The sequence below is a fragment of the Anarhichas minor genome, unplaced genomic scaffold (genome assembly GCF_050575085.1).
Source record: "Anarhichas minor isolate MPS153535 unplaced genomic scaffold, ASM5057508v1 ptg000136l, whole genome shotgun sequence".
In the NCBI taxonomy this organism is placed as follows: domain Eukaryota; kingdom Metazoa; phylum Chordata; class Actinopteri; order Perciformes; family Anarhichadidae; genus Anarhichas; species Anarhichas minor.
This window is the reverse complement of record NW_027466582.1, coordinates 18,946,178-18,971,646: the sequence shown is the minus strand read 5'-3', so window position 1 is coordinate 18,971,646 and position 25,469 is coordinate 18,946,178. Positions and strand designations below refer to the sequence as shown.

The 25,469-nt window shown below is 41.3% G+C and overlaps 1 long non-coding RNA gene and 2 pseudogenes across 1 annotated transcript; 2 read left to right on the top strand and 1 right to left on the bottom strand.

Annotated features, from left to right (window-relative positions):
• LOC142942003 (saccharopine dehydrogenase-like oxidoreductase) overlaps positions 1 to 25,469 on the top strand; it is a 59,346-nt pseudogene that overhangs the window by 8,095 nt on the left and 25,782 nt on the right.
• On the top strand, positions 10,412 to 11,893 carry LOC142942335 (uncharacterized). The gene is made up of 3 exons (XR_012951589.1): positions 10,412 to 10,493; positions 11,022 to 11,213; positions 11,488 to 11,893. It is a non-coding gene; the product is annotated as an uncharacterized LOC142942335 (long non-coding RNA).
• Positions 20,595 to 24,926, bottom strand: LOC142941848 (saccharopine dehydrogenase-like oxidoreductase; annotated as a pseudogene).

Below are 25,469 nucleotides of genomic sequence, written 5' to 3'. Positions count from 1 at the left end.
TCTAGTTTGGTTTTGAGTGAGTTCAAACAGAACACAGCTAGTTACAGATGTTATGATAACTGCAAACCAAATGTTAAAATGTGTCTGCAGAGTCACAATAAGGGTGCATTTCACCCAAAGAAATGTGTGTTCGTGCGTGTGTGTGTGTGTGTCTTTATGTGTGTGTGTGTGATGTGTGTGTGTGTGTGTGTGTGTGTGTGTGTGATGTGTGTGTGTGTGTGTTCATGTTCTGCTTCTTTTCATGATAGACGCGTCTTCCTCAAACTCCTGCCAAACACAAGGCTTGAAGATAGCCCAGCACCATTAAGCCTGAGTGAAGAGAGGGGACGAGGACAAACTGGGAGACCAGAGACATGTGCTTGTAGGACATCATTTAATAAACTGATAAAGGGACATTCTAGACTTATGTGAAAAATTAAAGAAAAAATGCTTTACTTTTATTACTTGTAAAACCAACATTAACTTGAGAATTCCTTATGGGAGAAGAGAGAGAGAGCGGCACACAGCTTAGTTAAAGGTAACCAAGGTGTCTTTTATCTGTTGTGACACAGTATTTAGAAAAATAACAATTCTTTGGAATATGACTCCTACAGGTAACGATTGCACAATGACTGAGCTGCTGAAAGGTTAATGGCAACAGATACAATGAAAGATTCTTTGGAATCCTCAGACAGGCAATAATTGCGTTACTGGCAACAGATAAGAGGCCTGAAGTAATCAAAGAAAAAGCTAATAACTGAAGGTTAGGACCAAAAGATGAGTTTCAAATTAGGATTTAAAGGCCTCAACTGCTGATGTGAGCAGAAAGGTCATTCCAGAGGAAGGGGATGTGATAGGAAAATGTTTATGAATGATTGAATGTTACGTCTCTGTATCACTTTATTCTGCACATTTCAATAAAGACAACTTTATAAAAAGTGTAATAAATACAAGTGATAATCCTTTACCCAGTCTTTTAACTTAAGAAGTTCCTCATGATGTACAAATGCTTTTTAAGAGAGCTCAGACTTCTTTCAAGCTGCATGTTTGAACAAACTATCATTAGTCATGATGATTAACACGTTAGCTGAATGCAAACAACAAGAATAAAGCTGATTCTGGCCCAACAAGAAAACAGTTGTTAACTTTCTCAAAGCAGGTGTGACTTACACAGAACTGGACCAAACACTTGATAAGAACACAAAGCGTTCTGATGGACCAGCACAGGACAAGAAGGAGAACCTATGATCTCATCAGCAGGACAGACATTGACTTTAAGAGCTCGACTCATTAGATTCATTGAGACTGAGACTGACCCGTCAGAAGGGTAACAGCAGCACAGAGAGGGCCCAACACTGTAGAGAGCTTTAGACAGCCGAGGTCACAGATAAGAAGTTTGAAACATGACGTTGGAAGAGAGCGTTGGTGAATAAACACTTTTGCCTTCAGACGTCTTCAAATAACTGGCTGTTTGTTTACCAGCAGCCCCGCTGAGGACGTGTCCAACAGACACAGGGTCACCCATGTGTCCCATTGTACATGGAAGGTTGGACTGGTTCATATGAACACATATCAATAAACACACAATAAACACATGAGCATTGGAGCAAGGTAGCTTTGGTGATTGTTTTGGAAAGAATTCAGAGGTTGAGTTTGATGATATTTACTGAAAGGTAATCAAGATATCAATAGTTTGATAAGATATTATATACTTTAGAATATGACTCCTCACAGATAATAACTAAACAATCAGCTATAGCATCTCTGTTGTAGAAGTACCAGTAAAAGTACTGCATTCAAAAGTTTACTTCAGTTAAAGTACAAAAGTACTAACATCAAAATATACTTTAAGAACGAAAAGTAAAAGCAAACATTACACAGAAGAGCTTATTTCAGAATAAGAATTATATTATTGAATTATAATTATGAACGCATCAATATGTACATTGCTTTAATGTTGCAGTTGTTTTACTTTATATAGTGCTAAGTAGCAAAGGATCAATAAAGTCTACATCTTTATTGATTTGTTGATTATATTCATTATTATTACTCTGAATCTGTAAAGTAACTAAAGGGGTGTAGAAGGGGCCGTTTTCAACACTGTTAATGAATGATTGAATATTACGTCTCTGTGTCACTTTATTCTGCACATTTCCTGCTTTTCAATAAAGACAACTTTGCATATGAAGTGTGTTTGCTTCAGACTCTATAGAAACTTCACTTTGAGTGTTTAGTGTGAGTCAACCCCCAACGACATTTGTTGGAACTTAAATCACAGCGTTTGTGTTGCATTTTATGGCTATTAAACACATGTATTACCCATGTCTGCCATTGGACATGGAAGGTTTGACTGCTCCGAAAAGACAAGATTTAAAATATTAAGACATTTAGTTTTGTCCAGATTGTTCAGCTGCAACTTTTTGTTGAGCTGGAAACGATTAAATAGAAACAAAAAAGACACATGAGCCGTGGAACAAGGAAGCTTTTGTGATTGTTTGGCAAGAGTTTAGAGGTGGAGTTTGATGATATTAATCAAAGGTTATCAAGATACCACTCTGGTTTGACAATATGTCACTTTCTTTGGAATATGACTCATGACAGGAAAGACTTGCACAATGGGAAAGACCATCTCTCTATATAAAGGCAGCTGACCTGCAGTGAGTACAACAGAATCCAGAGGACCAGCTGACTTCTTCCTGCCGCTCTATCACTGACTGTCAGCAGACACGTAAGTCTTCAAGAATGTCATGTTTTATGGTTGTGGAACATAAAGTTTTCTATTTCAGATCTTAATTGATTATATTCACTGTGATTAGTGTAAATGGTGGCAGTGTGCATGCACATTTAAAAAGTAATTTATGTTAGATGTCATTATGGTGATCCATATTTCAGCACTGATATTGTAATTTGTAGTGATGATATTGGAGCTCACCTGAAGACGCACAGTCATGCTGCTAACTGTTTACTCATGATGTGTCTTTCTTTAATGCAGTTACCCACCATGACCACCTACATCTCACAACTTGATGTGTCCCTCAATGATGGAGAGGAGCAAAATCTCAGAGGCAAGGGCTTCAAGCAGCTCCGAGGTAATCTGAACAAAGGAGCAGGTGGAAATGAAATCTATCTTTGGTACAAAGAGGGGTCAAAAGCAATCACTAAGCTTCAAGTTACATTCAACGATGGCATGACTGCTGGATTGATCAGTGCAGGGTACAAAAAGATCTATAAAGATCTCAATGCTGGAGCAGGAGGTAGTAGCATCTACCTTTGGTCCTACCAAGGGTCTGGAGAGTTTGATACTCCCATAGTGGACATTGATGTCACTACAGATGCAAACAATGAAGCTGCAAAGTTTGGCTTCGACTGGGAGAGACTGGCCTGTGATCTGAACCGCGAGACCGGAGGGGCCTGGATCCACATCTGGGTGAAGAGAGAGAAACAAACCTACATCTGCGACATCACTGCCACCGATTCCTACGGATCAGACGCCGACCTGTTTGGAACCGGTTACATCCGTGTGGATGAAAATACTAACAAGGGAACAGGAGGATCCAAGGTCTTCATCTGGTACCGTCAGACCACCGACCCCAAGCGTGCCCTCACTGATCTGAAAGTCTCCATCAGTGACAAGGAGTCTCGTGAATATCAGGACCAAAGATACAGTATTGTGAATGTCAACCTCAACGATGAATCCTGTGGTGACCAAGTGTACCTGTGGTACAAGAAGGAGGAATCCAGCGATCCCATTAAGACCATCGCCCTGCTTCTCAACACAGCTTTGGCTGATGACTACAGGAAGGCTGGTCTCACTGTAATCGAGAAAAATCTCAACGCAGGTGATTGTTGCCACACTCAGTACCTGTGTGTGTATCAGTGAAAGCAAAAAGCCCTCTTCATGGTAGCAGAGCTGAGAATTCCCAACACTCACTGAAGTGGAAAGAAAAGTCCAGCAATGCAGTTAAATCTTTTTGGTGATGGACTCTTTCACTTTTTTTCTCTTTTTCACTATATAACAATGTGATTATTATATTACTGTAATACTACTGGTAATATCAGAAAGTATCAATAGTATATGATTTCTACTGTTAAACCTGATGTCAATGAAATGAATCAAACTATTTCACATTGTTTTTTAACACTGTTAATGAATGATGAATATTAAGTCTCTGTGTCACTTTATTCTGCACATTTCCTGCTTTTCAATAAAGACAACTTTGCATATGAAGTGTGTTTGCTTCAGACTCTATAGAAACTTCACTTTGAGTGTTTTCATGTGTTTTCATCACCTTTCATCACCTACTCAGATCTCTGACTCTAGTCAAGTCAAAGGTGCAGCACCACAGTATATAAATACAAGTTAAAGTCCTACATTACTTATTATTGGTTATAATTAATAATGCATGACAATGTACATTGCTTTAATAATGCAGTTTTTTACTATATTTACTGCCAGGTAGCAAGGGATCAATAAAGTCTACATCGTCCATTATTTGTTGATAATATTTATTTTTAGTACTCTGAATCTGTAAAGTAACTAAATATCAAGTAAGTGTAGAAGAGTAAAAAGTACAATATTGGCCTCTGAAATGTAGTAAAGTAGTACAAGGCAAGGCAGGTTTATTTGTATAGCACATTTCAACAACAAGGTAATTCAAAGTGCTTCACATAAAACCATTAAAAGCATCAAAACATAAGGCAAAAGAAAAGGAGATTTAAAAACAATTAAGAACATTCATTGAAACATTAAAAACAGTCATTAAAACACTAAGATATGTAAGATATAGTGTAAGTGTAAGAAATAAAATACAGTAGTAAAATGCAGAAATGCAGGAAAGTGATTAATATCCTTGAATATGGTTCAATTAAAGGCAGCAAACAGAAAAGTCTTCCATCTTGATTTAAAGGAGCTGAGGGTCTCAGCAGACCTGCAGCTCTCTGGGACTTTGTTCCAGATATGTGGAGCAGAACAACTGAACGCTGCTTCTCCATGTTTAGTTCTGACTTTACAAGAAAGTAAAGTATAGGAACCTCAACATTGTACAGAAGTACTTGACTGAATGTATTTAGTTACATTTCACCACTGTGGACTCAAGCTGCTCTATTGGACAAAGTCATTATTAGTGTTTTCTGATAACAGAGACTTCACACAATGTCGGTCATCTCATGTCAATCACTTATATTTCTGCAGAGTAAGAGTAAAATTGCAAGATTACATTTTTTTTTAAAGAATATACAATTTGGCAGAGGTAGGGCAAATCCTTGCCTCTGATTGGCTCTCGGCATACATGTGATCACTTCAAGTTGTTCTTGCTTCTTATTCTTCACACTGAGCCAGTTGGCTCTTCAGAGCATTCTTTGGTGAAGTTATTCATTCATGTACAAGTTTTTCTTTCCAAGTTTGGTTGTATTGGTTTGTGAGGAGGAAGATGCATTTGTGCTTTCTATGAAATCAAATATGTAAATGTTTTATGTGTATCATGAAACATGCTTTGGAGTTCAGTATTGAGATCAATTTCTCTCCAAATTTTCCGTGTCAGACACACACACGCACGCACGCACGCACGCATGCACACACACACACACACACACACACACACACACACACACACACACACACACACACACACACACATGAACTAACATTCTTCAGTCCTCAGTGTCCCATGTTAGTGAACTGTCTTCTCCACAGGGAGCAGCTAACTACAGTACAGCTACTCTAACTGCAGTAACAACAGATTGATACTGGATATGCATTCATGCATCATCCTCTTCAACAGCACTCTCTCATAAATAACCATAAACTGATGCAACACCATGTATGTGATGTTTCCCCAGAAGCTGAAGCAGACTCGGTCACACTGAAGCTGCATTCTCCAGGACAATAAAGAAGTTCCTCCAGCACTTGAACTGAGATCATGAGCTAAATGATTGCTGTATGTTTTATTTATTTATATATCTGTTGTTTATTGGTTGAATAAATAGCTCTGGATAGATGACTATTTATTGTGTGATAGTCTAAATAGCATAATATTAAAGGTGCAAGATAAGGGATTGGCAGCAGATCGATTGCCTCTCAACAGATCTCAACATGGCGACGGCAAGTCTGCATGAACATGGACTAAAGGTGTTGGGAGTTGTAGGAAATTTGGGTTTAGAAGTGTTTTAAGAAATCATAATAGAAGTGTTTAATGATTCATAATTAAGAAATCATGATTATAAGTGTTTTGGAATACATAATTAGAAGATTCATAATTGAAGAAGTGATTTGTAGTTAGAAGTGTATCTTAGTAGAATTTGTAGCACCTTTATATTTGCTTGTGAAACTTGTGAAGGTTTTTGCCAAAAGTTGCAAATCCTAATCTTTATATAGAATGTTTACCATAGAAGTGTTAAGCCATAAAAGACAGTCATTGAATGTATTAAACTGTGAAGAATAGCCAAGGGAAAGTCAGACTTCTAGACAGACATTTGCAGGTTGTACCCGCGCGAGGGTTTTCGGAAGCCTGACGCCAGGAGGAGGCAACCGAAATTAGCCAATAGGAATTAAGATGGACAAAAGGGAGGGGATTTCAAACTGTAAGAGGAAGTGCTGGAAAGGTATTCACTCTCTTTCTTCTCGGCTCTCAGCCCGGAAACATCTGTGTTTCCGGGCTGAGTCGCGAGTGAATAGCTTTTCCGCGCGGATCATATTATTATATATTTTGTTAGTAGTGTACTTCATTCTGTAATTGTATTAGCTTCAGTAGGATTAAATACTTTTAATTGTAGACCAGTTTATGGTAGATTTATTAAGAAGCAACTCTACTGTAAAACAACAGTGGAGCGTGCTCTCCGGCCTTCTCTTGGTGGGGAAGATTTCAGCCCCCACAGAGTAGAACCTCTCGGAACTGTGGAAGACCGCACGTCTCTCGCTGCTGCGTGCCAAAAAGTCAGCTGGATCCGGTTTATAATCAAAAATGTATTTAATAATTACAGAGGCTAAACAGTTACAACCTGAATTACACTATCGATAGAAAACAAATATATAAATTCCATGAAATGTGAGATCCAATCCGAGCCACCCAGGAGACTGGTATGCCTCCTGGGTGGCCAGCAGAAGATCTGAAACCCGCCAGAGCTTTAGACCCTTTTGTCCCCTCAAAGTTACATCTCTCAGCTCATCGATCAGCTCATTGATTGGCTGAAGTCCAACAAGCCCCTCCTTGGCTCTTGACCTGTTGAGACCTCTTAGGCCATGTCCATACTACTCTGTTTACGTTTGGAAACACATGTTTTGCTACGTTTACACTGAGCGGCCACACTACGCCGGAGTTTTGGAGCACCCGAAACGGAGGAGTTTGAAAACACCCCCGAGATTGGAGGTGTTTGAAAACTCCGGGGTTGCGTTTGAGTGTGGACGGTCGGAAACTGATGTGTTTAGAAAAAATGACATTTGCATGCTCGTATTTATCCCTCTTCTCTTGCCGTAGTTAGTGCCTCGTTGTTTTTAGATTCTAATGAGAAGACACGCTGCACTAACGTTTTACTTCTTCCGTTTGGTAGCCTTGAGAGACCTTAGTCTGTAAGTATGTATTTATGAAGCATGAAAAGATGTACGGAGATATATTCTATTCGCTCTTTTAGTATAGCATTTGTGTTGTATTAAATGCTAATCGCGGTTCGCAATTCTCCATTGGCGGTAATGTTAAAATTAGCTTAGAAGCTAGCTAGTCGGACATGTTACATGATGGCTAAGCAAGAGCAGAATAGAGTGAGAGACGTGTGTTGACCACATTTATGGACCCATAATCTAGTAAACGTTTACGTGTAAGTGTTGATTTTAAAGTAAGTTTGATGTGAGAGAGAGAGATAGAGAGAGAGAGAGAGAGAGAGAGAGAGAGAGAGAGAGAGAGAGAGAGAGAGAGACCCGCAGCGCTGTAACTAAGTCTGAAAAATAAAACTTCTAAAACGTTCCACGAACTGTGTCTGTTTGAGTTTATAGAGGGAGATTTTAGAGGAAGATCTTAAGTATCAAATACAACCTTTCATTATTAAAGACTACTTTATTACTCTGTCGTATTTTTTTTAACTAAGCAACCAATCCACTTCCTGTTTACACCATCACGCGCATGCCCAGTGTACGTTAATGGTCACGTGCTGTCCGTCTTCGAAGGTTGCCGTGTGGATGCAGATCAACTCGAGAATGATGCTGAAACTCCCGTGTGGACGGAGATCGTTTCTATTTGACAAATCTGCTTCCAAATAGAAACGGAGTAGTATGGATGTAGCATAACACCTCACGAAGCTACTTCCCAACCCCCCTTGGCTCTTGGGCTATTGTTCTTCTCCAACACCTCAAGCAGACACTTTCGCCCAACCCCCGCTCCAGCATATTCCTCAAACCTGATCACACAGACACTCAAACACATTTATTGGTCTAAACTTCCATAAGTAAACACATTGTAACATATAATATCCATAATTAGGAGCTTCAAAACTTAAATTCCTCACAAAGCATGCAGGGCGGCCCGGCTATGTCCACAAAACAAGGAGAAGCCCGGATACCAACACACATACAGAGGGAGAGCGACTTCATTCTCAATAGTTGTTTACTGCTCCATTAATGTTCAGAATATCATAAAGACAACCTTTAAAGCAGTGGTTCTCAAACTGTGGGCCGCGCCCCTCTAGTTGGGCGCGGCGGTATTGCAGGTGGGGCGCAGGGGGAAATGCAGAATTTTTTTATTTCAAGAACTTTATTCTTACCTGCAAACTTGTCGCTTTTCGGCGAAATTCGCTGTTTTGAATCAAAATATATCATCCACGTGAATCGTGTAGATCCGTAGAGGGTTTTTTTTTGGGGGGGGGGGTCAACTGGCCAGCCAGCGTTTCTCAAATTGGAGTGAGACGAGGAGAAAAGGTGATGTCGTGATCTTCACAATAAAACATCTCTGATGTGACGTGTCGAGTCTTGGCCAATCAGCGTTAAGATGTCTACACCGTCTTTCCCTCCGTTACAGTTTAAGTTACGTTATGTCCCGTTACCGTTCATACTTGCTGGGTTAAGTTAACGTCCACTGCATGCGGAACTTCGTGGACTGTTAACGTTCGTCATTATCACGATTTAGGAGGAAAAAACGTAACGTGATGAAACATGAAGCCCCCCCGTGTTCCGGTTCAGTTCACGCGGTCACTCGTTAACGTTAAACCACCGGCGGATCTGGTTGCAGGTTGTTTGTTTTAACTCAAAGTAGAATGAAAGGCCCAGATACTGATGAGATGATGAGGTCAAAGAGCTCCAGGGAGAGGAGGCTGTTTGTGTAGCGCAGCTTGACGCAGGGCTGAGCTGTGAGTGGAGCTGGGCCTGGATAAAGGTGGAGCTGGGCCTGGATAAAGGTGGAGCTGGGCCTGGATAAAGGTGGAGCTGGGCCTGGATAAAGGTGGAGCTGGGCCTGGATAAAGGTGGAGGTGGGCCTGGATAAAGGTGGAGCTGCGCCTGGATAAAGGTGGAGGTGGGCCTGGATAAAGGTGGAGGTGGGCCTGGATAAAGGTGGAGGTGGGCCTGGATAAAGGTGGAGGTGGGCCTGGATAAAGGTGGAGCTGGGCCTGGATAAAGGTGGAGGTGGGCCTGGATAAAGGTGGAGCTGGGCCTGGATAAAGGTGGAGGTGGGCCTGGATAAAGGTGGAGCTGGGCCTGGATAAAGGTGGAGCTGGGCCTGGATAAAGGTGGAGCTGGGCCTGGATAAAGGTGGAGGTGGGCCTGGATAAAGGTGGAGCTGGGCCTGGATAAAGGTGGAGGTTCTAAACAGACGTGAGTACAGCTTCCTGCTGTCACAGTGTTTTAAATACATTGATAAGGCAGGTATGCTAAATGCAGCCTCTGCTCCAAGGAGATGAAGTACAGCAACAAGGGCTCACATGCCCTCTCATCACACTGTACACACTGTTCACTGTGATGACCACAGCCAGTGTACTAACAGTCCCAACAGTCCCACGTGTTGTTAAATCACAGCTATTTTACTTTTAGAATGCTACATTTTAAAGCTCATATTTAAAATAAAATGCTCCAGATATGTGTGACACATATCTGGAGCATTTTGTTTTGTTTTGCACAGATTGCACGTTATTGTTGTTTTGAAAAGATATGCAGTGTAAAACTCAGTAAAACTCTTTATTGCCAAATATTTGAACTTGTTTTGTTTAGTTTTTCACAGGTTGCACTTTATTGTTATTATCTTAGAAAGATATTCAGTGCAAAACAGGTTAATTGCAGCCACAATAAGCTATTTTTTGTGGGCGGTGGGGCATGAACATTTTTCTTCCTCCAAAGTGGGGCGTGACAGAAAAAGTTTGAGAACCACTGCCATAGGCCCTATATATATATTCTAAACATTTTTTGTAATTATTGATGTTTTGAGGGATATTTCAACAAGTGTAATCCTTTTATACAGGCGACAAGCGCTTTCAAGGGCGGCCATCCTCTAGGCATCCAACTTGAGGAAGATGATGGGCATCTCATTCTGAAGTATATGGTAAGTCAATGTAACCAGCCACATGTACTGTTTTGTATTACAGAAAATGTTTTAAGATCCTAATATCACTAATAGTTATAACAAGTCATTGCGACAGCCCAAAAAACTCAGTTCACACCTGTTGAATAGATATAGAACATGTCTGTGATTTTGAGAAAGGAAAACAATGCTGAACTTTTTTGCTTTAACTTGTCATTGTGAAGTAAATGTTGATTGCTCAGTGTAAGGGCTATAGAAAAATGACACCACGTTCCTTTTGTCTTCCCCAGCATCGTCTGCTGTTCAAGTTCAAATGTGTCAGAAATAAAGTGATGGGATTTACTAGGTTACATGTGTCACACATCAGTCATGTGAATTAGTAGAGAGTGGGAACCTCCACACCATAGAGAGATGTACAGACTACTGGCAGTGTTTTAAATAATGAAGCACATTGTATTCATATGTGAATAAGGTCTATTAATTCCTAATAGGTAGGGAGAGATCTTCCAACTGTATATTAATGTGTTCCATTGATTCTCTCATATACAGCACGCCTTGGCTGGCAGCACAGTGACGGTTTCAAAGAGGGCCTTCCTGCGGCTTAATCGATCATGACCCTTTTTTGCCAGGAGCTGGCTGCTCTGGTGTTCACAAAGGAGGTCCTTGTACTGTCCACCCTGACTGGGAAAGTGGGACCTCCTAAAAGACAACTGGACATTGCCAAAGTGCAGGCCATAACAGGTAGGTAATTGTCTTGAGTCGTATGTAGATCATTTAAAGCTTCTGTGATTTATAAAGCAGCAGGATCACATGTTCAACACACCACCCGTGATGAAATATGTTTGACCTGCACTGGTAGGAATATTGGCATATCATATTGATATAGTTCCTCAATATTAATCCTGATTTTCTGTTCAAAAAATAATATTGGTTCAACAGGATTTCCTGTGTGGTCAAAATAGAAGAAACTGTTGTATGAATATGCTGTGTGACATCATTTCTCGTCTCTTAACAGATGCTGTTATTCAAGAGTTTCCACAGACGAGAGCCTCGGACGTGCGAGCGGTCATCAGACGGAAGTGTAACAACGAGCAGTTCAACCAAAAGAAAGGAACATAATGTGGAGCATGTTTGTGTTTCTATTTAGTGAGCGAGAGTCTGCAGCGGTGCAATTTGTTTTGATAGTTCAGTGTTCTGTGTTGTTTTAATTTGAAACATGGTCATTCTGTTTTGTTTAGTAATACATGTACCATATCAACTTAAATCAGAATTTTTTTGCTCTCTGTTAAGTATATTTTTGTTATATTTCTCGAAAATGCACTATATTACATTTATTTGAAAGTGTGTTTAAAGATTTAATTTGCAAATTGTTAGACGTACAATGTTAGTATATTTTATATATTTGCAAATAGTACAATTATTGGCAATGTATTTGCAATGTACTATTATATATATATATAATATATTAAGAATATATTTGAAATTCAATAAATGTTTTTGAACTTTTTATTATTGTTGAATCTTATTGTTCAAAACAAGATCAATTACATCAGATATTGTTAATATTTGTGGTTACACTTATCACAATGTGTTTTCTGTGCATGCATTACACTAGCAAACTTAGTTTTTCCTTTACTACTTTATTGACTTGAAAGCGAAATAAGTACCACATCAAATTCCAAACTTTTTATTTAAAGGAGACGCGTCATACTGCCTGTATAGAATCACAAGCACCTGCTACCTGGAAGGGGATCTGATCATTTAAACCACTATGAAGGCCAACACAGTGTACTCAGGCAAAATGTGACCTTTGACCTTCGTGATGATAGAGCAAATTAATCCAATTTACAACGAAAGAGGAAACTAATATTGTATCTCACTAGAAACATTCCTTTTTCCTACGAAATTACATTCCAATATCATTAAACTGCAATTTCAATTACATTTCGAGGGACATGTTTTTCTCTCATATTACGGTCGCAGTTTTCAACAGTTTTCAACAGTTTTCAACAGCCCTCCTCCCACAGCAGTCTTCTGCAGACCAGTGTTATTGAATGGGAACTTAATTTTACGAGACAGTGTCATGCTGGTGTGGCCAACATGCTAAATAGCTGGTAGTCTGTTGCATTGGTTCCCAACTCAATTCATCCTGACGGTCTGCATCCGCCTACAGCTCCAGAGATCAATCTGAGGGGTCACGAGACCGGTAACATGGCAGCAAAGAAGAAAAGAGAACCAATTAATCTGGTTTTTGCTCTTGTCTTTTGAGATTAGGGAACACAAATGAAAACATTCTAGAGTCAAACTTTCTGTAACTCAATGGCATTAAAACTGAAGTCATTTTATTTGGACTACAGCATTTAACCCACATATGGGTCCAACCTGAAAGCTCTTCTTAACAAGAAGAAAGCAGCTTTCAGGTCTGGGGACAGGGACGAGCTCAGGAGAGTCCAGCGCGACCTGAAGTTGATGATCAGAGAGTGCAAGGACACCTACAGGAGGAAGCTGGAGGCCAAACTCCAGCAGAACAACGGGAAGGAGGTGTGGACGGGGATGAAGCAGATTACCGGCTTCAAGGTTGGAGGCAGACAACCAGGGGGCTCCCTGGAGAGGGCAAACAAGCTAAACTCTTTCTTCAATAGGTTTAGCTCAGAGCCCTCATCTATGTCCTCCACACACCACACCTCCCAAACACCCCCACCTCCCCCTCTGTCCCCCCTGGTGAGCTGCATGGACTCAGAGCCCTCCACTTCAAAGGGCTCTGCCACCACTGACACTATGACCCCCCTCCCCTCTCTGTGACGACTGGCCAGGTTAGGAGACAGCTGGAGAGACTCCACCAAGGCAAGGCTGCTGGACCTGATGGCATCAGCCCCAGGGTCCTGAAGACCTGCGCCAGCCAGCTATCTGTTGTCCTGCAACATCTCTTCAACCTGAGCCTGAAGCAGGAGGAAGTCCCGGTGCTGTGGAAGACGTCGTGCCTGGTTCCTGTACCAAAGAAGACGACACCATCTGGCCTCAATGACTACCGACCAGTTGCCCTCACATCTCATGTGATGAAGGTGCTGGAGAGGCTGGTCTTGGCCCACCTCCGACCGCAGGTGAAATCCTCACTGGACCCTCTGCAATTTGCATACCAGCCTCATGTGGGAGTGGACGACGCCATCATCTACCTGCTGCAACGAGCTCAGTCACACCTGGATGGATCCGGTGGCTCTGTGAGAATCACTTTCTTTGATTTCTCCAGTGCATTCAACACCATCCAACCAGTGCTGCTGAGTGAGAAGCTGCGGGTGGTGGGGGTTAACGCGTCCACCGTCTCCTGGATCACTGACTACCTCACAGGCAGACCACAGTTTGTCCGACTGGGCCGTGTGCTGTCTGATACGGTGGTCAGTGATACTGGAGCCTCACAGGGAACTGTTCTGTCTCCCTTCCTGCTCACCTTGTACACCACTGACTTCCAGTACAAGGTCATGCCATCTGCAGAAGTTCTCTGATGACTCTGCAGTGGTCGGGTGTATAGGGGACGGACGGGAGGAGGAGTACAGGGCAGTTGTGGATGACTTTGTGGAGTGGGCCGGTAGAAATCACCTGCATCTGAACGTGGCCAAGACCAGAGAGATGGTGGTCGACTGCAGGAGGAAGACGACGGCTCCACAACCGCTGAGAGTTCTGGGAGAGGACGTGGACATGGTGGAGGAGTACAAGTACCTGGGTGTCTCCATCGACAGTAGACTGAACTGGCAGACCAACATCAACGCTGTGTACAAGAAGGGGATGAGTCGACTCTTCTTCTTGAGGAAACTTCGATCCTTCAACGTGTGCAGCAAGATGTTGGAGATGTTCTACCGGTCTGTTGTGGCCAGTGCACTGTACTTCTGTAGTCTGCTGGGGGAGCAGCATTGGAGCCGGAGACACCAACAGACTTAACAAACTTGTTAAGAAGGCCGGCTCCATCATTGGCTGCAAACTGGACACTCTGGAAGAGGTGGTGGAGAGGAGGACACTGAAGAAACTATTATCCATATTGGATAACGCGGACCACCCTCTCCACCACCTACTGCAGGGACAGCGGAGCACTTTCTCCAACAGACTGATCCAGCTCCGCTGTCAAAAGGACAGATACAGGAGAACATTCCTGCCCTCTGCAATAACACTTTACAATAAATCACCTCTGGCCAGATCATCCTCCACATAACTACACACTGCTTCACTGTTGTTTGCTGGGGTTGATTTTTGCACTACTGTTATTCACCTAGTTAGTTCATTTAACACTATTCTATTTCATTGTATATATTGTGCATTTTTTAATACTTAATATTTTTGGTTACTCTGTTACTTTGCTTCTTGGTGTGTCTTGCTGCTATGTTGAGTTCTTAAATGACACAAATATAACATGTAAATACATGATGTATACAACTAATGCAAATTAACCATAAACATCAACTATCAGATGAAATAATCAGCATTAAATACATCTGTATAATAACCTAAAGGCACAGGTAAATATGACTAAATCTATGGTTTAAATACACTTATACTGTCATCTACTGGTAAAAATGGCAAACACTTTGACTTTGCATCTACTTCACGTTCACTAAATCAACAGCACAATACGGTGGAAAAATAAATATCAGTGCTCTGTGAACACGAAAATGACTTTGATTAAACTATATCACGAACTGTATTGCATCAAACAATGCACCGATTAATCGAAAACTTAATTATTGCTGTGTACATAGATAAATGAATATTAAACAGCATGTAGTCAACTACTGATGCTAACGCACTCCCATCGGCCCAGATTAATTAATTAATTAATGTATTAATTTCTTGCATACGGTCATTATATCGTCTTCACTTTTATTTTGAAATATTCTTCTTTCCGGGTTACCTGTTGTGCTCTGCGTCTCGTTTTAAAGGAAAAAACAAAAAAGGGATTTGCAAAAACGAAATACGGCTCGTTATTTGACTTTGGTTTTTCCGTTTTTGGTTTGAAACGAAAAACAAGAATACCATGGTGTTTCCGTATTTTCGTCTTAACGGTAAAACAGATGACTAAAACGTACACGGACCGTTCTCCCACACAACTTCCCTTCTCCGTTCTCTACACTGGCTCCCTGTAAAAGCTTGCATCTAGTTTAAGACCCTGGTGCTAGCCTACAGGAAAGTGAAAGGAACAGCTCCTTCCTATCTCCAGGCCATGGTCAAGCCCTACACCCCCACCCGACCACTTCGCTCTGCTGCCTCGGGGCGATTGGTTGCCCCGTCGCTTAGAGGTCCCTGCGGCCGATCGACCCGGTCACGGCTGTTTTCTGTCCTGGCCCCACAGTGGTGGAATGAACTCCCCACTGATGTCAGGCCTACCCTGAGCCTTCCACTTAGCACTTATTGTATTCGTACTAGTTTGTGGCACTTATTGTATTTGTTTGTTTCTGAACTGTACGTTTGCTCTGGTTTATGCTCTTAGATGCGTGTTTGAAAAAGGAGATGCACTTGTGACTTCTGGTGACTAGTAGTTCTCTTGAAAACCGATGTTGAATACACTTATTGTAAGTCGCTTTGGATAAAAGCGTCTGCTAAATGACTGTAATGTAATGTAGTGTAATGTACATTACAAAATCAGAACGCTTTGTGTTCTTATCAAGTGTTTGGTCCAGTTCTGTGTAAGTCACACCTGCTTTGAGAAAGTTAACAACTGTTTTCTTGTTGGGCCAGAATCAGCTTTATTCTTGTTGTTTGCATTCAGCTAACGTGTTAATCATCATGACTAATGATAGTTTGTTCAAACATGCAGCTTGAAAGAAGTCTGAGCTCTCTTAAAAAGCATTTGTACATCATGAGGAACTTCTTAAGTTAAAAGACTGGGTAAAGGAGTATCACTTGTATTTATTACACTTTTTACAAAGTTGTCTTTATTGAAATGTGCAGAATAAAGTGATACAGAGACGTAACATTCAATCATTCATAAACATTTTCCTATCACATCCCCTTCCTCTGGAATGACCTTTCTGCTCACATCAGCAGTTGAGGCCTTTAAATCCTAATTTGAAACTCATCTTTTGGTCCTAACCTTCAGTTATTAGCTTTTTCTTTGATTACTTCAGGCCTCTTATCTGTTGCCAGTAACGCAACTATTGCCTGTCTGAGGATTCCAAAGAATCTTTCATTGTATCTGTTGCCATTAACCTTTCAGCAGCTCAGTCATTGTGCAATCGTTACCTGTAGGAGTCATATTCCAAAGAATTGTTATTTTTCTAAATACTGTGTCACAACAGATAAAAGACACCTTGGTTACCTTTAACTAAGCTGTGTGCCGCTCTCTCTCTCTCTCTTCTCCCATAAGGAATTCTCAAGTTAATGTTGTTTTTACAAGTAATAAAAGTAAAGCTTTTTTTCTTTAATTCTTCACATAAGTCTAAAATGTCCCTTTATCAGTTTATTAAATGATGTCCTACAAGCACATGTCTCTGGTCTCCCAGTTTGTCCTCCTCGTCCTCTCTCTTCACTCAGGCTTAATGGTGCTGGGCTATCTTCAAGCCTTGTGTTTGGCAGGAGTTTGAGGAAGACGCGTCTATCATGAAAAGAAGCAGAACATGAACACACACACACACACATCACACACACACACACACACACACACATCACACACACACACACATCACACACACACACACACACACACACACACATTATTTTGGGTGACATGCGCTCTTATTGTGACTCTGCAGACACATTTTAACATTTGGTTTGCAGTTATCATAACATCTGTAACTAGCTGTGTTCTGTTTGAACTCACTCAAAACCAAACTAGATGAGAAATGAGAAGCTGCCAGGGTACAAAGATAAACTACCAAAGACACACCAGAAACATGAGAGTTAAATATTTATCCTGAACATGAGAATGCTGGATTCACCCCACGTCAACAATCTAATTTATTTACAATAAATAGAGATGAAACTGAAATGGTGTACAGCCTAGCTGTGTAACCGATACCCCCTCCTAGTGCGAGAGAAGCGCTGGAAGACGGCTTGTTCAGTAACCTCTGACCTAGGTAACGAACGCACCCCCAAGATCTACACGCGAGACCGTCTTAGCCTGCTTAGTGAGGCGAAAGCCAGGATAACTTAATAACACTAGCCACCGCCGTATCACTGATTTCAGGCTAAAAACGTCGGCCTCCCCGACAGCCGGATATCAACGGATTTAGGTGTGTGTGTGCAATAGGTGTGGGAGGACTGGAAGTACCCCAGGGTAGACCCGCTCTAAAGGGCCACTGGAGGAGGAACCCTGTGTGGTTGGGAAACTCACTCGGTTCTTCAGGGCAGCTTAAGGACCCTGGCCCTAACACCCCCAATTTAGATGCCAATCTGACCGCTATTGCTTCCTAATACACAACAGCTAATGTCTAATTATTATCATCACACTGCAACATCACATAAAATACGTTTGCAGAGCTTCAAAGTCAATCTGAGCCAACCAAGTTAGTGAATCACAACAATGCTGAACAACACCATCTTAACCTTAGCTTGTAACAGGAATGTTATTCAAAATGTCATGTCTGATTTATTTACCACTGTCAGCCTATCGCAGGGGAAGAGCACTCTTACCTTTAGGAGACTACGAGGACCCCACCAGAGATGAGCAGCACTGGACTTTAGTTGGAATGCACAAAATACAAAACACTTTCATTTGGTTTTCACAAAAAGCAAGTTCAAATATTACAGAAAGTGAATATCAGAAAATGATCTAAAAGTTAATACAAAATGTCAAATGTCTAGAGCATGAACCCTCCAGAAGTCATCAAAAAAGCCTCCATCCTTTGTTGTCTCCTCTTATACGCTTCTCCTTGGCGCTTCCTGCAACCTCCAGGTCCATATCGTGTAGAGAACAGATCACTCTCAAGTCATCGTGTGGATTACAACACCATCTGGTGTGCACACAGAGGATTACTCAAATAGTCCCTTACATGTGGAGATGTGGTTAGAAAGGTTTATTCTGTGTGATGACTTTCAGGTGAAATGCACCTTTATTGTAGTGATTTACAATCCATGATCTCTCTGAAGCGTAATAGAAGATAGTGGAGCAGGGAGGAAGTTCTGCTGCTGGTGGATGAGCTACATCAGAGAAATCATATAATATTTAAATATATAGTAGACCAGGGGTATTTCATTCATATTCAATGAGGTACATTTAGAGAGAATCTCCTCATGCAAAGGTCCAGAACATCACAATAATGTTTAACTTGTGCTGACTTAGTCCCATATATATTGAAGTAGACAACAGTTCTATCAACATCTGTATGTAGCCAACAACTGACTGTCAAATCAAAGAAAGAAAGTTTGATTGAATAATATCATAACAATATTTATTGTCTGTTTTTTTGTCAGCAGTGCAGTTTAAATGCTTTCGGGCTTCAACAATTTTCAGACGGGTAGTCTCCCATTTCTTAATTTTCAGCAATTTTTTACAATTCATTTCAGCTTTCAGCATTCCAATGCATTTTCTAGTTTTAAATACAATCTCGCTTTAGGTCCAAACACTGACAATGCTCCATAAATGGGGAAAATGGAAGATTTCAAAGATACCCCTCCTTTTCAGACAACTAGTTGCAATGAAGGTTGTATTTGGGAGATGACTATAAAAGATGAACAGCTTCCAACCCAACACACTCTCAAGATTTTTTTACAAAAGTAAAAGTCTGGCCAAAACAATTTATTCTGATTTACAGTACTTCAAATTTTGCATTTTTACTCTACATGTATTCATCTGCTATAGTTACTAGTTACTTTTATGTTACAATAAAAAAGACTATCGCCATCAGCCACTGTCATTAGAATCAAATGTATCCTCTCTGGACATTGGATACATGTAGCTAATTCCATAGCAATCCACCCGATAGATGTTGAGAGCCACAATGCCGCTAGCGTTAAGCTATATGTGTTATCAACTTATAAAATATGATATATTATTATAGATATTATAACCCTGCACACCCACGGAGGTGTTTGCAGTTATTGTGTCTGATTAGAGATACTAATGTTGAAGGAGCACTAAGCTATTCTGGGATTTATGTGAGATCACCAATCTCCATGTACAAGCTTTGGGGCTTTCTTTCTGTATGTGCTGAAGATAAGATTTGAAGCTGCAGGCCTTTAAGGTCAGTAAGCACAGTGACACCTGTGCTCCCAGTTGACCACACAAGAAAAATCTGCGCTGTATAAATATTCCGTGCAATAAAAAATGTCTGTATATATAATATTTTTAGTTATTGTGGATTTTTACTTGTTTAATATTCGTTACCATTTATACTTGTTTTTACTATGTCTCTTGTTTGCACCATTTACTATGCCGCTGTAATCATGTACATTTTTCCACTGCGGGACTACAGTACAGAATCAAATCTCAGGATGCACTTTGTCAGACCCCATTCGTCTTCCCCTCCCCAGAGAAATAAGGAAACCAAAATATCATTAAAAAAAGTTTTATTCAAAACGGATATAAAAGTACAGACAAGCAGAAAGACGCTACTGTGTAGCTGCGGCTGTCGGCCATGAGGCCGCCGTCGGCCAGGAGGGAGCGGTTGCTTTCAACAAGAACGTATAGGTGGACAGCTGATGCCTCAACATCCACTTCATTGGCTTCCACTGTCACTGAAATAAAGACATTCGATTAATAAATTAAAATCTAAGACGTGATTTTCAACTTCTCTAGACTTTTACAGTGCTTTGAGAATTCTCTGTTCATAAACTTAAAGCAAACACTTGCTCTTAATATTTGGCTTTAAAGATTTAAAATATATATGTTTTACTACAACACGACAGTACATACACCTCTCACGGTGTCCAATGATAAATACGCAGCAACTGTATACCTGAAATCTTATAGTCAATGTAGCTTAGACATTTCTTTGGAATCCAAACACCAAAAGACAGACAAAGCATTAATGAAAACTTAACGAACCACATTATGACACCAGGAATCTGAGCCGTACACAAACTTGCATTTTTCCAATAGGGTTAAGCAGAACCTGCTCACCTTTTTTATACTTTCGCACAGACATGGCCTCATGTGAATGGTGAAGTGTAAGGGCCTTCTTTATGAACGTTTGGCCTTTTTTAACAAATGCTGTGGAGGCGGTCAAGGAGACTGGTTTTATGGGATGCAGCTCCTGGAGTGTACACCCCTCCTCTGTCAATCACAACAGAGAGCGAATGAGGGATGATGTGAAGAGAGGAGGAAGGTAGATATAGATGAGACAGAAGGTTTTCACCAAATCTCCCCGTTTATGAAGAGAAAACGGACTAAACTGACCTCCTGGGCAGAGAGTGCAGCTCATTCAGCAAGGTTACGGCTGCTTGTACCAGAGCAGAGACTGTAGCGACATAACCAGGCTCTGTAAACCAGAACAAAAACACAAACAAGATAAAAACAGCTCCTGAAATGGTCAACGTTCATTTTTATTTTTTTTACTATTTATTTTGTTTATTAGCGGTTTTCAAATGACAACAAAGACCAAAGTGAATTGAAGTGTTTAATCTAGATTTAAGTAAATGACTCTGACAGGAGTTTAGCCCACTAAACTGCTGTCCAGGATAATTGAAATGCTCGCTTGCGCTTCAGCTCATCAACTTTGTCTTTTCTCGCGAGTGCCCGATCGCTACTGAGCATGAGCAACTCTCAACAGAGACGAGAAGGAAGCGTGACGGCTCTCTCCTTAGCTACTTCCATCATCAGCTCTGGAACAACAACATGTGTTTGATTCTTTTTACCAGATCGAACAAGGGAATTGCTAGATGTACCATCAACCCCGCTTACACCGTCCTGCTGCTCTTAATACTCCCTCGGGCACCAAATGTGGATGAATCCACCGCAGGATATAGTCCCCAACAAATGCACGATTTACTCCTGTTTGTGTAAGAAACTCTAAAAACGACACGGAGCCTTTTGATACAGAACACCAGCCTGATCCTTTAACTGCTAACTGCTAAAGCTGAATGGGCACTACTTGTACTACTACACAGCAGGAGAAGCACAGGTGTTACTCACAACCCCTGATGAAATAATCATGAATTGTATAATGATATATGTTTCCATTAAACACAACTAGAAGCCTATGTGTACTGTACTTTACCTGCTCCTATGACCTGAGTGCAGATCTTTGCGTTGGGTCGGCCCTGCGTGGGATCTGAACCCTCTGAGCAGCCCTCCCCAAAAAGTGTCAAGCTGAAACACGTGTCTTCTATCTGAGGGAAGAGAAAGAACCGAATGGGCGGACAAATCCATGAAACTACTGCACAACAAAGTGAGCAGCTAAACACAGTGTAGGAAAGAGACATCTGGTATATCTTCTTATATTAGGGTGTTTTTGTATCCCTCCTAGTAGCTCATAGTTGACCACTCACATGTAATTTGACACGACATTAAAGCACCTAAAAAAAACTAGATTTTCTCAAAAACATTTCTCTGTCATCCCACTTTGATGCTCTAAATCCGGATTTACCCCGACCAATCAGGGACAGAAACACAAATAACCAAAACTGTTGCTAATTCTGTTGGACCCCATCACTCAATATGAGAACATGGTTAAGAAAATAGGTTTTCAGGGCCTCTAACAACACAAACTTAATGTTGCTGGCTTTCCTTTCACTTGGTTACTGCGGCCGATGTTTAGCAGCCATTTCACAGGCTTTCAATTCATCTCAGAGTCCCACAATGATACAAAGAGCACTAGTACAGTATTTATGTCACCTGCTTCAAGGTTGGACCAGATTTGGTGAACAAGCCAAAGGAGAAGAGTGATGGGAACTTTAGGAAAGACAAAGAACAAATATATCAATCATATCAATATATCAATACATATACTGTATATTTAAATGTCACAAAATGGTGCTTACAGCAGAATGATATGCTAAGTCTGTAAGGACCATTTACTGACTCCATTGACTCTCCATGACTTGCAGTGCTGACAAATGAAGCATTAAAACTGTATAATTCATGTTGGTTAGAGACATTTCTACGCTCACAAGCATCAAGTAGTACAACAGTAGTACAACAGTAGTACAACAGAAGTACAACAGTAGTACAACAGAAGTACAACAGAAGTACAACAGTAGTACAACAGAAGTACAACAGTAGTACAACAGTTGTATTACAGTTGCTGCATTTAACGTGAGTAGCTTTGGGTAAGCCTTTCAGCTAAATACCCTCACCTAACTGTGACATTCATCAGCGTTTAAATGCCTGGAATAATCCTAAAGCTGGAGTTTGGGAAATGTTTAACTTTAACTACCACCACTGAAATAAATAATATTAAATAATAATAATAATAAAACACAGCGCGAGTCCTTGTGTTGATTTTATCTTACTGGCGACCGGTGTTCCTCCTCGTAGAGGAAACTGTCACGATCAGACTTTGCCTTCTGTGTTCTGTGTGTGTCTTTGTATAGCTCCACCCTCCTCACTCTACCTGTCAGCCACTCCCTCAGCACCAGTCTAACTCCCTTCACCTGCCTCTGATCACTAATCAAGCACTCCCTCATCAGCACAACTCTCCTCACCTGTTCTAGCCACTATTTAAACCCCTGCCTCTCAGTCACTCACTGCCAGATCATTGCCATGTCTACCCGCCAGTTTGGCTTGTCCTGTTCCCCACGTCTGCCTGCCCTGCCTCGTCCTGCTGGATTTCCCCCCTTCGTCTCTATTCTCGTCCGTGAATTCCCTGTGTGTTCTTGTAAGTGTCGTGTGTTCATTAAATTCCCACTTCCCTCTACTTCTGGTCTGGTCTGCGTTTGAGTCCTCCATCATGCCCCGTGACAGAAACGCTGGGTTCTCTACTGAGGGGTCAGAACCCATGAATGGGATGGCCTACTGCTCCATCTCTCTGCTGAAAAACACAAACCCCCTGGACGAACACACACACACCAAATTACAAAAGGAGGAAGCACAGTGGTCAACGCTCACCATTTACTCATTTAGTGTATTCCAGCTCATTTTATCCCCCCCCCTGCACCACATGTTCATTACATTAAATTAAATATACTTGGTGAGGATTGCATTTGCTGAAATGAAACTATATTAAAAATGATTAAAAATAACTCCATATTTCACTCTGGAATCAAACTATTGAAACGAAGGTCAGGCGTCAAAAAGATGCATCAGTGTCAGAGGGAAATCCCTCTCTGCTGTACATTAAAGAAACACCTTCCTTCACTAATCGCTGCCAAGCTCCAGACAGTAATGGCTCAGTTATAGCCTCACCTCTTTTTGACTTTGGCTCCCACCACAGGCAGCGGCTTGTGGCCGAGCTTCTTCCTCAGCTGGCGGAGGGATCCGCTGTCTGCGAAGCCGTACACGGCGAACCGCCGAGTGGCGTCGTGGCCGTCCGAGTCCTGCAAGGGGGTTGAGATGGCTTTAACCTGGGTCACGGACAGCGCAGAGGAAACCAGTGCTATCCAAGAGTCCCCTCCGTACACACCAAAGGTTTGATGTGAAGACACGATTCATTTATTCTGACTGACAGTTATGTGACGTGAGCATGCTGGGGATGGCTTTGCTCACCTTTAAAAACAGGACTGGCACTGCAGCCAAGTCAGTTAAAAGACTGAATTGATTAATTACTTAATCTAGTTACTACTAAAGAAAATGAATATATAAGCATCAGGTTTTAAAAGTGAGTGTCTAGTGTTGTACACCTTTATATATTGAGAATACTAGAATGTTTAACTTTTTACCGACTTCATTGAGTAAACCAGTTACAGGCTCTATGGTTCTCAATGGCTGACTGAGCCTTCTGTTTTTACCTTTGAACTGCTTCTGTGTGTAGAGAACACCCAGGTCGGCCGGTACGGAGTCGAAGCCACAGCTGCCGATCACATCCACTCCCCTGTCCAACGCCTTAGTGTGGTGCTCGAGCTGCATGCGCTCTAGGAACTATAGAGGATGGATACACACACGTACACACCAAAACTAAATGCACCTGAACCGCCACGCACAGAGAAGTCGATATAGTCCGTCTACTTAAAGATGAGTTATAACCGAGCTATAATACAAAGTAACACAGTGAATCAACACCTAAAAAACACAGTGGACATTTCTTTTCCTACCTGAGGCTCCCCACAGATGTCCATGTAGTGAGCTCCATTTGCTATGCAGGCTTTGACCACTGGTTGGCCATCAAACCTGTACTGAAAGGACAAAGAGCATAGAGAGAATAGTTTCTACACAAACCACAATATTTCAGTGTTGTCGGTTCGAATCCAATTCACAAACGTGTCAAATGTCATCTGAAAGTCTCCTTCGCCCCCCTCCCTGAGACAAAGTGTGGATAACATACTTACAGGGCCCACACAGTTGAGAATCACCACGCCTTGTTGGCACATGATGGCCAGCGATTCCTCGACAGACACATCAGCAACAATGATTTCAACGTCCGTCCTCAGCTCTGGCATAGCTGTCAGAGGAGAGGAGATATTTCTGTAAATGAACAGTGGATAACTACACAGAGCCCTCACCTCATTTGTGGTACTCTATGTGTTCATGTCAGACTTTAACTGCAACACCACATATACAATACAGGAAGTCTGTGAAGCATTATTGAGCCACCTTTATTTCATGGTTATTAAAAGCAAAGCTGAAAATATCAGATATCTTTAATATATGAATGTAATTGTTTCTAAATGCTTATTGCTGCATATCAGCTGTCTCAGTGCTCTGGTATTACGTTGAGAGGGGCGCGTGACCTGTCCTCAAATACAGTGAACTACTGTGACTACAGCATAAACTAGAAAAATCTCCCTTTCTCATTGTAAAGTGACTTTGCTGGACTGGGTCAACTGTGAGCTGCACCGCTCAATAACCAACTGTCCATCCAGAAAGCTCGTTAGCTGTTTCGGGGCAAAACAAGACATTTTATTTAGGGCTCAGGTTCAAAATTGTTCATAATTATAGATAATTATTGTTTAATTTACATTATTTATTATGATTATAGTTGT